At 42.8% G+C, this 17,356-nt stretch overlaps 1 protein-coding gene across 2 annotated transcripts in view; it reads left to right on the plus strand.

The window, feature by feature from the left end:
* Positions 1-17,356, plus strand: part of nfia (nuclear factor I/A) — a 287,504-nt gene that overhangs the window by 62,594 nt on the left and 207,554 nt on the right. The gene's annotated exons all lie outside the window — the stretch shown is intronic.

The following is a 17,356-nucleotide window of genomic DNA, read 5'->3' on the forward strand; positions in this document are numbered from 1 at the left end:
ATGCCCAAGGCTGTTGTGTTTATTGAAGTGTAAACTGCACAGACAACACACGACTTTCACCCAGGAGACCATTGTTTGTCTCCCATGTGAAATGCAAAGTTTTGTCTCCGTACTTATTTTAACTCAAAACATTATCTTTTTTCTAAACCTAACAACATAGTTTTGTTGCCTAACCCTAAAGTGGTTTCGGTGTTGTTTCCTGAGATGATGGAAGTTTATTTTGAAAGACAGTGTCGGGTGTCACAAGTATGTACTGACACGAAAACTGACACGTCTAAAACTGGCACTAAAGGTTACCTAGAGTGTCACGGTTTGAAGCAGAAGGGCCACTGACGAGGCTGTCGTATCTGTTGAGTTGAGAGTGAGAACATGTTGGAAATGAGCCGCTCTGCATAATGACTACTTTACTTTTGGTATTTTTAATATATTTTGATGCTGATGCTTTAGTATTTTAAGGAATATTCTGAATGTCGAGCTTTAAGTTGTAACAGACGACAGAGGTATTATTACTTTTACTAAAGGATTTGAATATTTTTCGACCACTGTTCAGCCCTGAATCAGGCTTTTTGTCATTTGAAAGAAGACTCTGTCGATTCGAACGGGAAAACTCAGGATGCAAAGTACATTTTAAAAGTTGATATATAGTGTAGGAGTAAGATGGAGTTTCAGGCAAAGTGTGAAACTTGGGTTTTTTCCCATTCACTTCAATCCAGAGTTTTATCACAGCAGCGTCTCGTGGACGTGAGAGGAAACTGCAGCTGAACATACCTCGGATTTGAGCTCCGTCCACATACACGTCATGTACCAGTTATCTCTGCAGGCGTCAATCACTCTCACAGTAACAGTGAGCTGACGGCGGGTCGACCGCGCCGTGTCGACGCCACATGTTGGCGACAGCGCGGCCTTGTTGTTGTGCGTCTCCACCTGAAGTCGCCTGAAGCAGACAAACAGACAGATTCCACCTCCACCTGCTGCAGCCAGCAGTGTGTGTGTGTGTGTGTGTGTGTGTGTGTGGCGATCGATTGTATCCCAGCAGCCTGTTTCTCTCTCTGGCAGCTGTTCCAACCAGAGGCTCCGATATGAATATTCATGATGCACCTATTCCCAGGGCCTCGGTCCGTCTGCAGCTGGACACACACACACACACACACACACACACACACACACACACACACACACACACACAAACACACACACACACACACACACACACACACACACACACACACACAATCACAGACAAATTTCTTCTCTTATTCCAACATGTTCTCAAGGCAACACAAACTGATGTTCAACATCAGTTCTTTTCTTTGAAACATCAATACACTTTCAATTTTAATTTTAGGTTTTATGTATAAAGCCCAATATCATGATGACAGTTTGCCTCGGAGAGTTTTACAGTATATGACATCCCTCTGTCCTTTGGACCCTCACAATGGATAAGGAAAAACTCTCCCCAAAAAAATGAAAACCTTTAATAAAATGGTTGAAACCTCAACATAAACCAGATCTCCCGCAGATTCTTAAAAAGTCTTTAGAGGCATTGAATTCATTCATTAAAATAATAGCCTTAATTGGTGTTGGCTGTTTTTTTCTGATGTTGCACCGTAAAATCTCAAAATAATGTAACAAGTCTTAAAAAGTCTTAAATCTAATTTGCCTTCAGCTGTAGGAAGCTAGAGGAACTCTCGTTCATGGGCCTCATCCATCCATCGATTTTCATCCGTTTATCTGGGGCCATGTCGCGGGGCAGCAGGCTGAGCAAAGTACCCCAGACGTCCCTCTCCTTTAACAACACTTTCCAGCTCCTCCTGGAGGACCCTGAGGCATTCTCCAGACCAGATGAGATCTATAATCCCTCCAGTGTGTTCTGGTCTGCCCCGGGGCCTCCTACCAGTGGGACGTGCCCAGAACACCTCTAACAGGAGGCGCCCAGGAGGATCCCGATCTGATGTTGAACCACTTCAACTGACCCCTTCGACGAGAAGGAGCAGCGGCTCTACTCCGAGCTCCCTCCAGGTGTCTGAGCTCCCCCTGTGCAGTTCATGACCATAGGTGAGGGTTGAGACGTAGATGGACCAGTAAATCGAAAGCTTCACCTTCTGGCTCAGCTCCCTCTTCACCATGAAGGTCTGGCACAGCGCCCGCATCACTGCGGAAGCCGCACCAAACCGCTGGTCCATCTCACGCTCCATTCTACCCTCACTCGAAAACAAGACACAGAGATACTTGAATTCCCTCTCTTGAGGCAGTAACTCTCTCCCAACCCAGAGGGGACAATCCACCAGTTCATGGACCACCTGCAGCCCAGTTTGATCTCAAGTGGGCAGCCTGCGAAATCCTCTAAGAAACTATGTGCACATTCAACAGTGTGTCCCAGTTTTTCCACATTCAGTCATTCTGCTACTCACTTTCATTACATGTAAATTTCCTTCATAATTTTCCATCAACGTGGAAGTTGTTGACGAAGCAGGTGAAGTTATCCCCGCCTTACAAACCATTTACAGGGTTCCATCATACTGTTAAAAGACAGAAGTCTGATACAGATTCTTTTGAACAGACAGTATTTAAGGTGGACTGCTGTGGTTAAGGTGGAATAAAGAGGTTTAGTTGAAGGGTAGGGTCTGAATGACTTAAGGAGGTATGGTGGTGCAGCTTAATGTGGGGGACTGGAATGGTTTCAGGAGGTATTTAAGGTGGACTGCTGTGGTTAAGGTGGTCTGATCTCCATCTTGGACTTTAGTGCATTCATTCTTCCGTCATATCACATGACATTATTCTGTTGTTTCTTTTTTTGATTCAGTCTTCTCCTCCACTCACCTCCCTCTCCTGGGGAGTCAACCCGCTCCTCCATCTTCCTCTCGGGGATTCATTCTGCCCTCCGGTTTCGGTCGGCCGGATGGAGGAGGCCTGAAGGGAGCGTGAAGAGGCGGTGGAGGAGGAGGAGGCGCTACGGCAGCCATGTGCTTCTCATTAAGCGCTGCGGAAATAAGTGGTGACCCGTTCGCTCGGGAGGGCACATCCATTTACTGCTGCAGAGCCCACAATCACAGCCGGACACAGTCCAGGAGGGGGGGGGGGCAGGGGGGGATGGACTGATGTGGGAAAGTAAAAAGACAGGAGAGAGGAGAAGAAGAGACGGGGAGGTACAACCAGGACAAGAAGCTGAGCTGAGAGTGCAGCTGATGTGTGTTTAAGGTGGTCTGGAGGTTGTAAGGGGACGTTAACGTGGTATGGTCATGATTAAGGGAGAGTTTAAGGTGGACTGTGTTTGAGTAGGAGGTGTTTAAGATGTTAATGAAGGAGTGCAGTATAATTAAGGTGGTCTGTGGGTGGCTTCTTGGCTGTATGTGGCGTTGTAGGTTTTAAGGTTGTGGTTAGCGGCTTCAGGGTGTAGATGAGGAGGCGTAAGACTGAGCTAAGGTGGTCTGAGGAGGGGAGGAGGCAGTAAGCTCTGTGGAGATGTAGCAGGGAGTTAAGGTGGACCAAGAGAATGTGAGAGGACGTTAAGGATGACTGTGGTGGAGTAGGAGGTTGTCAGGCTTTTCATCTCAAGTGTGAGACGTAGTGTGGCGCCCAGTAGCTCAGTGGTTGGAGTGGGCGTCCGATGTACAAAGGCATTGTCCTCACCGCAGTGGCTGTGGGTTCGATTCCAAAGTCTGTCCTGTCTAATAAAAGACAAAGAGAAGTGTAAGACATGGTGAGAAGTATCCAAAGTTGTTAAGGTGGACTGTTTAATATGTGGTCAAGGTGGAATAGGTGTGCTGATTGTTGAGACGATTCCTGACGACAGGTGAACGGACTGATCCAGATTTCATGACAAACATGTTTGGATTCGTGCCCAGGTGTTTCCTCCGGTCCATGCATCATCCACAAGCCCAGATCCATCTTCCTCCGGTCCACATATGGAGGGCGGAGGTGGCGGAGGCGGGAGGGGTGACGGGGGTCGGTGAGTGATGGCGTCCCTGCGTCCCACTTCCTCCTGCAGCATCCTTCACCGTCCTCGCTCCCCGCTGTCGCCCCCGCCGTGTTCATCACTCTCCTCCACACTCAGGTCACACACCTCCGAGTCCACTCAGCGCGCGCACACACACACACACACACACACACACACACACACACACACTCACACACTGAATGTTTTCAATGAAATCAGAGTTTTTAAAAGAAGGTATTTAGTTTGTGACTCTCTTCAGGTCGACTCAATGATTTAAATACTAATTGCTTTTATTATTTAGAGACATCAGTGACATCAGACCAGCTGATGAGTCAACTTCCCACAGGCGATAAAATATAAACATAAATTTCAAATGCGTGGAGGAGGTGGAAGAAGTCCTCAGAACCGTTAGATTTGGGGGGATTTGTTGGCGTCTAGCGGTGAGGATTGCAGATTACAACCAGCTGTACTCTGTGCTCAGAGGCCTGGACTCTGAAGCCAGTTCAACTTTGCCAGGATATTTTTTGGTTACCTGGTCTGACTAACCTGTCACATCTGGATCGTCTGGATAACTGCTACTACAAAGCTGGTTATCAACTAATTCAGTCAACCCTGAATTCCAGCCACGAGTGCGTTCATGTTCAGTGTGTGAACCATCTCTGTGTTTGCTTTAAAACCAGTGGAAACAATGAAATGATTCTGCTGACCTATAACCACACACAGGCTCCTCTGTTTGAGCTGAGGCTCTTTTCTTCAGTGATCTGATTGGTCAGACGTCAGGGTGTTGACAGGCTGTGATCAGGTCAGCTGTTCAGCATCAGTTACCATGGTGATTTATCCTGGTAAAAAGAGAACCCAGCTTCACAATACTGAAAACCCAGAGTTAACCCTGAAGTTACCTCGCTAACTCCAAACCCTGCTTCGTAGTCCCGGGCTCAGCTGATTTAAAACTGACTTTAAAATAACTCTTTCTCAGAGGCTGTTTGGCATATTGGACCCTGGCTGTTAGCCCAGCACCTGCTAATGTGCGCTCACTTTGTTTCTCTGATAACTTAAGATCCAGATGTTCAGGAAGTTTTTATCGGGAGCCGAATTATCCACAGAGGTCTCGTTCACTCAGAAACAAACAGACCAGCTGATTTAAATAGGTAAAAACACTGAATAAAGAAGTTTCACGTCACAAATCAGTGTTTCTCCAAAGCTGTTTGGCACGTTGGAGCCAGGTCGTTAGCCCAGCACCTGCTAATGTGTGCTCACCTTGTTTCTGATCCAGGCTTTCGGGAGGTTTTTACTGGGAGCTGATGGGCTTCAACTGGTGTGGTTGTCACAAAAACTCGAAAATGTCCCTCTCTAGAGCCAGTGTTTGGTTTGTCCTTTCTGGGCTGCTGTAGAAACATGGTGGTGCAACATGACGTACAAGGACCCGCTGCCTATGTAGATATAAACGGCTCATTCTGAGGTAACAAAAACACAACGATCCCTATTTTACACACTTATTATATTATGTTCCATTTCTGCCCATGTGTCCCCCTAATTCCTACACACTGGAGCTCTGAGAAAAAGTAGAAATACCACAGTCTAAAAGTACTTCATTAAAAGTACTTATTCCTTTTAAACGGGTTTCATTATCACAGAATAGTAAATTATTTTGTTTTCGATCACTGACGAATTCACGCAAGAGGATTTCAGTGTTGTGGTTTGTTGACTTGGAGCCAATCTGCGATACTTTGTACACTGCTGAGTAGATGAGTTGTGTATCACTGCATCATATCACAGAAGCACATTATGTGTTTTATCTTAAAAAGAACATAAATAAAATAAATGTGCATGTTTTTTAAACGTGAAAAGAGCTCTCAAAAATAGGCGACAGACTGCTGTGTACATATGGAATTAGATTTGTGTTTTTATTACATGCAAGAAAATAAATGATATGAGAGAAAAAAAAATATTTGAGAGAAAAAGTTTTCACACTGATAGCAAAAAATAATATTTGAGACTAAAAAAAGTTTTGAGATTAAGTATTTTGTCATAGAATATAAAAACAAATAATTTGAGATTTAAAAAATGATTTCTGAGAAAAAAAACTCTCTTTCAAAAAACTTTTTTTTACTCTCAAATATTATTTTTTGCTATCAGTGTGAAAACATTTTCTCTCTCTCAAAAAAAGGTTTCTCTCAGAACATCTCAGCCTAAGTTTTTGCTCTTGTGTCAGAATTTTGCTTTCGCTGTGAAAATAATGTCATGGGCGGGGCCACGTTCCTATTGGCCAGTCTCAGTCGAATTGACAGCTGGGTGAGGATTGTTTTGGGAGTCGAATTCAACTGAATCATTCATCATCTGTGTCATCATCTTACCCAAACATTGGAGTCTCCGCTCCCAAATAACGCAGCGCATCTATGACAGTGAATCAACCATGGTGGATGAATGATTCAGTTTTTCGCAGCGAAAGCAAAATCCTGACACGAGAGCAAAAACTTAGGCTTTGAGAGAAAAAAGAAAAATGTTTTGAGAGAAAATGTTTTCGCACTGATGCAAAAAAATAATATTTGAGAGTAAAGAAAAGTTTTTGAGTTTTTTTCTCAGAAATCATTTTTTAAATCTCATTTTTTTTATATTCTATGACAAAATACTTTGTCTCAAAACTTTTGTTAGTCATTATTTTTTGCTATCAGTGTGAGAACTTTTTCAAATATTTTTTTTTCCACTCATATCATTCATTTTCTCGCATGTAATAAAGACACAAATCTAACTCCATATGTACAGGGCTGTGAAGCAGACAAGTTTGCCTCTGTGTTTTTATTCTGGTGCTTCACATTCGCTGTCACAGATAAACAGGTTAATAAACAGTAACAGGCAGCATGGAGGCCGGTGATTGGCCTGTGGTCTCTTCTTCTTATTTCTCCTACTTATTCAGACTCTCTCAAACTGTGCGGACTACATTTTGAGACGATGTTTGTGCACTGCTTGGACGTGAACAGTGGCAGTACCTGAGTAAATGTTTGCAGTTTTGGCTCCTGCACTTCCACAGATGCTTCAGACTCATTCAGTGCTTCATCTCAAACTAAAATCTTTCATTTCACACAGATTAGACCCTTCTAGTTTTGTTCATTTGGAATAAAGCAGTAGACACAGTGTGTTTGGAGCGTTCGGAGGATCTGCTGGGACGTCAGTTTCATTTTTGTGTGAAGCCTCCAGTTTTACCACTTTTTTTTGGGAGATGTTGTGCCTTGTGGGAAGAGTTTAAGGTGGTCTGTAGAGGTGTAGGAGGCAGTCAGTGTGGCATGAGGAGGTGGTTCGTGGTTTTGTAAGAGGGAGTGGAGGTAGGCAGGAGATATTTCAGGTTCCTGCAGTGAGCGTCTGCTTCATGCTCTCATAGACAGAGTTAGTGTTGGATCAACATGAAACTCTCCTGGTTGAATCATCAGAACAAAAGATGATGTTAGAAAATATCTGTGAAACATTAAATCTGTGGCATGTGAGCTCAGGATGATCGGTGATTGTTTTATTTGAGTTGTAACTGAAGGAAGAGTTGAGAGGCTTTGCCGTGACCACATTGTGTCTTCTGTCGTCTGAAAGAGCCCTCAGGAGGCTGGATGACCTCTGTTTGACCTCTGGTGCTCAGATGTCATTCTGCTGCTGCTGTGTTTGAATTGAAGTCAGATGGTTGTGTTACCATGAGCCCACCAGCAGAGGGAGACATTACACTGTGAATGGACTCAGTCCTCTCGACTCGTTACGTCTCATTAATGACTCGATCCTCAACATGTCTGATCTCTCACATTTGTGTCTCCACACTGACGCTTTTACTCAGTGTTTGTTTTGAATTTAAACCATCTGAGTGAAGGCAATTACTGACACTGAGACATTTATTATTTTATCCGTGCCGATTAGAGGGAATGTGAGTTTTGTTTCTTTCTGTCAGCTGCTTGTAATTCCATAAACCAGCTCCCTTTCATAATAAATATCTCCAATCAGCACCTGACAGGCTTCACATTGGCTGCTGCAGAATCACAGCACATGAAGCCCATGAATTTCTCAGCTATGCATCTGAAGTTCAAACACAATGCTCGTATGAATTAGTCATCCGTTCCCACCCCCCTCCCACTTCAAAACACTACAAGGCCACTGGCTATGGTAAATGAAGACATTAAAGGGGAGAGCGGGAGCGCATCAAGAGGATTTGTGGGGAGCTTTCTCTCCAAAAAAGCAGATTTGGCCCGCTCGGGCCCCTGACAGCAGCACATGTTGTGGGAAGATAGCGGGCGGCAGTGGCGCACAAAGGCGGCCCGGAGCCGAGCCGAGCGGCGTGAGGCTCCCTGGCAATCGGCCGCCGCCTTGGCGCTGTCGCCCCACGTTAGTCACACCGCAGGAGACGGGGCCCGGCCTCCCGACCGCCGCCGAGGGCCACAAAAGGCCCACTGCCGCTCTGCGGTAAAGCTCCTGTCTGCCCCCCCCCCCACCCCCCCACCCCCACCTCTGGAGACAGAGACAGATATACAGCGTGAGATGAGACAACAGGACGGTGGCAGCGTTCAATTAAAAAGGCATTAGAGCGGAAAAACCAGCGGACATGACGCTGGCTGCAGCCGCGGCCTAAAACCAGCGGGCGCCACTCAGCCGCCATCACTCCCTCACAGCTTATACATCGATCTGTATCTGACACACAACATTTCTCCCTCATATCTCACATCCTGCAGATATTTATGTCACCAGGTTGTTCTCAGTAATGTGGCCAAAAACAAATGAGGTTAAAGGTTTAGAGTCCAGTAACAGACCAAATAAATAACAACAAAAATATAAACACTGATCACAAATTTAAGAAGATATATTAGAATATATTTTCATTTTTGGAGGCCATGCTGAGTTAAATTAACTTCAGTGGTTTCAGTTGAATGTTTTGCAGTTTGACTTCAACAAACTAAATATCTCATATTAAGGAAATAATCATTTTTATCCACATAAACAGGAATTTCACATCAACCTTAACAACAACCTTATCTTTTAAAAAATATAAATATATATGATAAACATATAAACATCTTCAAACTAATTAAACGCACCAAGAGGCTTTAAAGAGGCTTTAAACGTATTTAGATATGTATGATTAAATTATTAAAGCTGAACATTTTTCATTTTCTCCAAAGATCTGAACATTTAAATCTGTATTTTGGTATAAAATGTTTTAGTTGTGTTCCAGTGAAGAAGTATTTTGTGTGCATCGTCCTGATTGGCTGATTGGCCGTCCAATCAGGAAGCAGCTCCGTGACGTCTCTAACGAAGCAGCAGACGAGCTTCTGATCAATCATCTCCCTGCTGTAATTAATGCAGCGATCCCATTGGTTCCTGTCCTGCCATCACACCTGCCAGGTCCTGTGTGTGTGTGTGTGTGTGTGTGTGTGTGTGTGTGTGTGTGTGTGTGTGTGTGTGTGTGTGTGTGTGTGTCTCCAGCTGTGTGTGCAGACTCCCTGTTTTTATGTGAACAGCTGGCAGGTCTCCTCTGTTGTTTTCATATTGTGTTTGGGGGGGAGACTGCACATCTGTTTGTGTGTGTGTGTGTGTGTGTGTGTGTGTGTGTGTGTGTGTTGCCTGCCTTGTTACCTCTCAGTGTTGTTGTGTTCAGGTGAATTCACTCCATTATAAACACAACGAGCCGATTAAAGCAGCTGTCCGTTAGTCTGTTCAGCACACTCTCTGTCTGTACGTTACGCTGCGTCACATTTAACACATTACGTTTCATGTTTAACTCTTTAAAAACAGACGTCCCGCTGACGGCAAAGGCGTCTGTCTTCGCTGTCATGACGTCACGACCTCACGTTACCTTACGTGCTGTCAAAGGTAGTATTTTCTGTACTTGCACCAGTTTAATTTCCGGTCATGTCTGTGGGAGAGTGTTGTTTGCATCTTCCTATCTGTATATCGATCTAAAATAAACATCATAATATCTAGAACATTCATTCTTTCTGCAGCAGGAACCTAAGCTTCTGTTTTCCGTGTCATCATGTTGTATTCTCGTAGTGACTTATGGAGTATAAAGAAATATTAATGCCTCTGTCTTCTCTGTCATCACATCATGAGCTTATGTTACCTCACCTCACGTGCCATGCAGACATGGTATTTTGCTGTAATTTCACCAGAATTTCCCCGTAATGGCCGCAGCCGTTGTTTGCACAATCCTGTTTATATCGGTCCAAAATAAAAACCACAACTGCTAAAACATTCACTCTTTCTGCAGCACGTTGTGTGATGCTAGAGGAACGTGAAACGCCTTTTCACTCTGCTCATAAAAATGAGTGAATCTCAAAAACTAAACTACGTGCATAGTTGAAATGTTCAGAAATATTTTGTTTGTGTTCTGCATTTAAAATCTTTTGGATCAATGTGACTTTTTATGTTGTAAAATCTGATGAAGAAACATGTCTGATTTTTTTTTGTATTAATTTTTAAAAGAAGAAGAAGCAGATATACTTTAAAACTAATTTATGTTTGTTCACTCTGTTGTCATAAACACACACAGGCACCCACTGTATATGTATACATGCATTAAGTGGGAGATTGTCGGGGGGGGGGGGGGGGGGGCCCCGTTGGCGCCTTGGCAGGGCCCGGGAGGTAAACTGGCGCCTCTCCAGCTGCTCCATATTTGGTCTGGACAGGGACTTGAGCCAGTAACCTTCTGGTTCCCGAGCCATGTCTGTACGGACTGAGCTAGCTTTTTCATCCAATTTTCCAAAATAAAAACACAGAACATTTTGATCTAAAAGATTTCTAAATGTAGAAACATGAACAAAGTATTTCTAAACACTCTGTAACTCATTTAAACTGTGTCACTTTTCAGGTTTTGAGATATAATCATTATTTACTCCTCTGGCACCACCGCACACTACATAACATGATGTAATGACATCATCAAGAGTGTACCTGTGTGTGAAGGGTTAACTTCCTGGTGCGAAACAATGAATGTTGCAGCTGTTATGGTTTTTATTTTACAGGATTGTGACAACAAAAATCTCCTGCAGTCATCTGCATAACGTCAGTTTTTAAAGGGTTAACTTTAACTATCCGATCTCACAAAAAACTTGTAGCTAGAGGCCACGTCATGCAGTTCAGCTTGTGAGATCAAACAGGGACAGAAGCACACTCAGTTTTTTCACTAAAATAAGAAAAGCTGAACCTGAGAAGGACGAAGTTTAATTGGAAACAAACCTATACCTTTAAAATATTTTAAGTTTATGTTTATTTCAGCAGGATGGTGTCTTGAGATCTCCAGAGAATAAGTTAAAAAACACTCCAACACATTCGAGAAATTGGCTCTGAACAGCAGACAGACCATAATACAACGACACAGCGTGGATCAGGGAGGTGCAGAAAACGAAAACTTTGTGTTTAGTTTTCAGAGAAGCATAAAATATGAATAAAATAAATCAAATCACTGCAACTTTTCCTTCAGACAGACTGTGTGTTGACCTCAAAATGAAAACTGTGAAGTGGCTCCACACACAGTGGCTCCTGCGTCGTCACAGACCCTCAACAAACAGCTGCAAACTGAATAAACTACAAAGCGAAAGAATGAAAAGTAGAACAAGCAGAGTCACTGCTGTAAAGAAACGTAAACTTCAGTGTGTGTATTTCACACATTCTTCTGCTCATATGAAACTTCACTTCTGATCCCGACACTATAACAAGACTTTTACCTCACTCAGGGGTGCAGCACCAGATTCTGGGCCCTGTGCAGAAGCCGTCTCTGTTGGCCCCCCATCCTTCCTCTCTCGATCCATGTCTCTCTCACACACCTTCTGAATTTTTTCTTTTCTCCTTCCTGTCTTTAGTTTCTCTTTTTGGAAACCCTGTTTGTGGAGAAAGACGCCACAGCGTACGTTGGTGCTCCAGCAGCATCACGAGCATCATTCTGCTTTATCTACAATTAGAGACAAATCTTGGTGCAGGGTCGGACGAAACCACTTTGCACCTTCCAGGGGGGCCTCAGAGAGCTTCCACTATTTTAATACAAAGTCCAGTCTGTTGAGTTGTAATTTAGTGATGGCCAGCGGTGGATGAAAAGTCATACCTGAGTTTAAGTGTAAATTTCTTACCAGAAGGGTTAAAGTCACCTATTAGAATATTACCTGAGTAAATGTATCTGATATTTACTTAAGTATCAAAAGTCATTTATTACATTAAACACAATTAATTATTGAAAATAAAAGAAGTAAATGTTGGTAATAAAAAAAACAACCAAGCGGTCAGAATACGAAGGATTATTAAGTTTATTTCTTCTTAACATGAGAACCGCCTTAAATATGGAGCTGACATTACACTTAAAGAAAAACGAGGTCTTTCCATAACTTAAAGGGTTTAAAGAAAATGTTTGACCATCCAGGGCTGACACACACTGACAGTTACCAGTCGCAGGTCATCATCTCTTTGAATCATTACTCTGCTCTTATTCTTAGAAGTACATAGATACTGGAGTAAAACTACATCGAAATGTGTTGAAGTAACAGTATACATTTTAATTAGGAAATGTAGTGAAGAGTAAAGTGAAAGTAAATATTGTAGCACAGTGTTATTACTTTATTACATTACACCATCGGTAATGGAAACCAAACTTTTCATTCCCACTTCTCCGTCCACTACGACACCCCTGATCTTACTTTAAGAAATATATCATAACAATAAAATACATGATTTCCCACAAAACATGTTCTCAAATGTTTTCTGAAGACAAGCAGAACTTTACCTTCAAATAAGTTTGAATTTGTAAACAGTATATGAATATATTTGATTTAAATCAATTCTTATAAAACTGTTTAACTTTTCTTATTTTTAAACCTAACTTTCACCCCTCCTCCCAACATTGGCTCATCGTCTCATCCTCCCTTATATTCTCTTTGTGCACACTGAAAATTATAAATAAAAATCTGATCAAATAAATAAGTAAACACAATGTGCAGAGATCTGATTCCAACTCTCAGAACTTAAATACGAGAACAAAACAGTGTCACAGAGACATGACACCCCTGGTCATGTCGTAGAATATTATCTAAAGACAGGCAGAAAAAAGGACAAAAAAATTGCCTCTAAATAAGATTGAAATCATAAAACAATACACATATTTAATTTGAATCAGGAGAAATAAATACGAGAAATACAACGCTCCTGATTGTGACTGAAACATGTCAAATGTTTTCTGAAGACAAGCAGGAAAAAAGAACTGTGCCTTTTAAAAAGTTTGAAATTATAAGATAAAAAAATAAATAAAAATGTTTCCCTTTAATTGTATTTTAACAGTGACCGCCTCAGCGCTCTGTTACCTCCTCTTTGTACACACTGAAAATTATAAATAAAAACATGATGGCAGATATCTGATTCCAACTTTGAGAACTTAAATACGAAGAGCTGTAAGGTACGACACAGAAACAGCACATGCTGGCAAAACTCCCCAAAAATAAAAATAATAAAATATCTTTACACCGTCCAAACGACTGAAGGTACACTGAGACCTGATGTTCTGACTGGTTTACTGGTTTGCAGACTGGTTTCCAGGCAGAGAGGAGACAGAAGGAGGTGTAGGGGGGTGTTTGGGTGGAGGAGGTTTTTTTGTTAGGGGGTGGGGGTGTGTGTGGGGGGGGTCCAGCATATGCCCGGCCCTGCTGACAGCTTGCCTACGTTCCCCATCATCTCGCCCGCAGGCTTCCTTCTTCTTCCTCTCAAAGAAGGCAGAATATTTTTTTGGGCGCCCAGTCAGGTTGGGTCCTGGTGAAACCTGGTGTGCGTGGGCAATCTGCTGCCGAGGGAAGAGTGAAGGCATTAATATGTGTGTGTGCGCGTTTGTGTGTGTGTGAGCCTGGTTTAGATATGTAAGACAGAGAAGAAGAAGAAGAAGAAGACGAAGAAGAAGAGGAAGAATGTGAGGAGCTCGTCTCTTGTCAGGGTTGACCTCTGACCCCTCGCTGCTTTCCCTTCAGCGCTTACCAGATATTTTCGTTAGCTTGTATAATGTGAAACTTTCTCCTCGGCTGGATCCATAAACTGAACACACGCACACACACGCACACACACACACGCTCGCTCGCTCTCTCTCAGAGGGAGGCCGGAGGTGAGAGGAGATTTTTTTTTGTTTTTCGTACGCTGATGAACCGCTGACTCGACTCGTCCTCCGTCCCTCCCAGCAGTCTCTCTTTTACCTTGACCCTCCTCTCGGTCGGGACGCAGACGATGCTGCGTTCACTGTCTGCACCTTCCGATCGGCTCCTTTAAAATCTGCTGCGTTCAATACTTTGAGTTTTATCAGTTTGTCCGGGTCAGAGGGAGGGTGTTGTCACGGCACTGAGAGGCCTGAAGTCTTTGCTCACCAGCCTTCAGGGCTGCAACAGTGACATCATTGTTCTAGATAAGTCTGCCAGTTACTTTGGGTGTAAACACAAAAAGTAAAAAGTCAGTGTGTGAACGTGCACATCCACAACACTGTCGTCTGCTGCTGGCTTGGTTTTATCATCAAACTGAGATCAAGGATTGAAGAGAAACTTAACAACAAAAATCTGATGCTTTGATTTGAGTCCTGCTTTTAGGATGCCGTCTGGCCCGGTCCGACCAGCACCACTAAACTGCTCAGGAACTATTTCTTGTTGTGTTCAGCATCTCTTACTGCACAGCGTGGGACGTCAGGTTGGTTTTAGTCTCTGTACAGACACGACGGCACCAAACCTGGCAACCTCACTGTGGAGATAAGACTTCAGGAAGCTGCACCGACTGTTATTTAACAAGAAACAGTTCCTGTATGAAACTCTGAAACCTCAGCCTGAGCTTTACTTTCAAGTTATTTATTGTCGTCTGCACATTAATTACAGTGACGCACTCACTGGCCATTAAAATGTTGGATCTCAGGGTCCCTCCAACAATCCTCCTTATATATATGTTTTAAGAAATTCAGGCAAGTAAAACTGAGAAGCTCAGACATGAAACAGCCCAGGAGGTAAAATAAAGGAATAAAATACAACATATACAAAATATAATATAAAGAATATATACTTGTGGTGTACAGTGATTGAGAAATGAATAGGTTGTACATTTTTATGTATTAATAAGAAGTAATAAATATACATATTTACAGAGATGTAAAACAGTGAGTCGACCGTTTCAAAGTGTCTTTAGGTTGTTTGAAAATAAGGGTTTAAATCACCAGTTTCACACGATACGATATTTGCTGATATTACAAAGTTTATATGATTCCGATTTGATTAGATTCTGCGATTGATATGAGACGATGTCATTTCATACAATCTATGACAGAGGAAGCTGACACCCCCTGTCTTTTTTGTTTTTGGCCATAAAAGATAAAAACAACACATAAATAACAAATGCAGTAAAGTTCACTTTAAACTGACTCCACTAACACACATACAACAGCACATGGGACAAGACTCAGGGCTTTCTGGATGTTTTTATTCAAACACAAATCATCATCTTTTTAATGAAACTTCAGGTCTGTCAGTGTCAAAGCCCTGAAGACAGACGTCTCCAAACAGCCATAAAACAAGATCATTTAACTAAAGTGTAAAATCAGGCTCATTAATAACTGTCAACGTTCAAAACTGTTGTTTTCACTCGTCACACATTATCAGCTTAAGCATGTTTACATTGCATAAATTAGCTTAGCAGCTAGCAGAGTCTTCCTCCTCTCATAACGTCAGATTACATGTATTATTTAAACTTTCTCTTCTTCACTGTTGGTTTCAGTCTCTGCGTGTCCTGACAGAACAGCTTGGTTGAATTTCAGCCTGTGTGCACGGTGAGAAGTTAGGTGTTGTTTACATACAGCATGTGTTCTGTCTGTTGACCACATTTTGTCTGAAATGGAAAATATTTCCAACCTGCTGATTCATTCTCGAGTAAATAACGTCATCCTCATCGCCTTTCTTTTGTCTGCTTGGTGTAATTTTCCTGGTGCTTTTTGAGGGTGACACAGACCTTCAAAGTAAAGGTGTAACTTAAAGATGGATCGATGTTTTCACTTTGCACCGATGACATTGGATCGTTGATCACTGAATCGATATTGATCCAGATGGATGGATTGTTACACCCCTACTAGGAAGCGGTATTGTTGCACCACTCAGACTTCTTTGACTTGGCCAAGCAAGCTATAACAGGAGACATGATGGATATGACGCAGTGACAGCGGTTGAAGTTTGCACTGGAGCTGGAGTTTGGTGTCAGTTGAGGTTTATGGGGCGGGTACGACAAATCACCCTATAACCCATCAAATCTGTGTTTCAACTTTAACTGAAAAATCCTTCCAACAGATTTAAAGACACATTACGTGATGTTGACTGGTGTTTTTTATCCAGTGGTGTTGTGGTCGTTGATGAGCTGGCTGTACCACTAGGTAGATGGATAAGTTACCAAACAGGAAGTGGGCAGGGGGGTTTGTAGGATTTGAGGACAGAGTCATAGAGTGTAGCTGTCGTTTTATCACTGTGTTTTCAGTTCATGAAAATTAATCGTCACGTTTTGGCGGCCCCAAAAAAGTTGGATTAAGATTCGGCTGTTCAGTTTTTTCAGTAAGTAAATTTTATTTTAACGGTTTTAAGTCTATTTTCACCAGCAAAGATTAGCATTAGCATTATCACAGTTAACAATAGCTGTAAATGCACTGCTAACTAAGCTAGCAGCTAGCGTAAGGGTTGGCGCCTCTCTCTCGTCCAAATATGGTCATTTCTGGCGACGGCCAAACTCAAGGCTTCCAAACAGGAGCTCACAAACTCAACATCATCCTCACTGTGACCTCGTCACATGTCCACGTTTGGTCATGGACTTTCCACGTCCACATATGACGTCCAAGGTACCCTGGGTGTGTTGGTTGTTGACGTTCTGGGACGCCGTTTGTCTGTTTTCAAAATACACTTCTGTTTTCACAGGAAATGTATAGTTTGTATACAGTCTCTTTCAAAATAAAAGCACTACGTCGGTACAACACCACAAATTGAGGTTTTTTTCCATTAACAACAAACACGTGGTTTGGTTTAGAAAAAAAAGGGATTTGGTTTTACAATCTTACAGGAAGTGAACACCGGCCTCCTGGGTGAAAGTCGGTGGTTGTTGGACCCATCCACCACCGCTCCCGCCCGCCCTACTCAGACTGTTGTCCTGCCGCGTTTCCCTCTGATGCTGCCAGGTGCCGTTAAACAGTAACAGCGACCATCCGTGTATCATGCTGACGTGAAAGGACGGCTTTTTTTTGTCAGTGTCTGACGCCGGATGTCACTGACCAAGCGCCGGTATTTGACGACTTCGGAGTGAGACCAGGTTGACAAACCAGTGAGTGACGTCACGGGGGCTTCGACCATTATTTTGTACAGTCCATGCACCAGAAACAAAGCCACACAGAGACGCTGAGAAGGAAAAACAAAAACAAGAAACTTAAAA

This window comes from Epinephelus fuscoguttatus, linkage group LG10 (genome assembly GCF_011397635.1).
Source record: "Epinephelus fuscoguttatus linkage group LG10, E.fuscoguttatus.final_Chr_v1".
NCBI classification, from domain to species: domain Eukaryota; kingdom Metazoa; phylum Chordata; class Actinopteri; order Perciformes; family Serranidae; genus Epinephelus; species Epinephelus fuscoguttatus.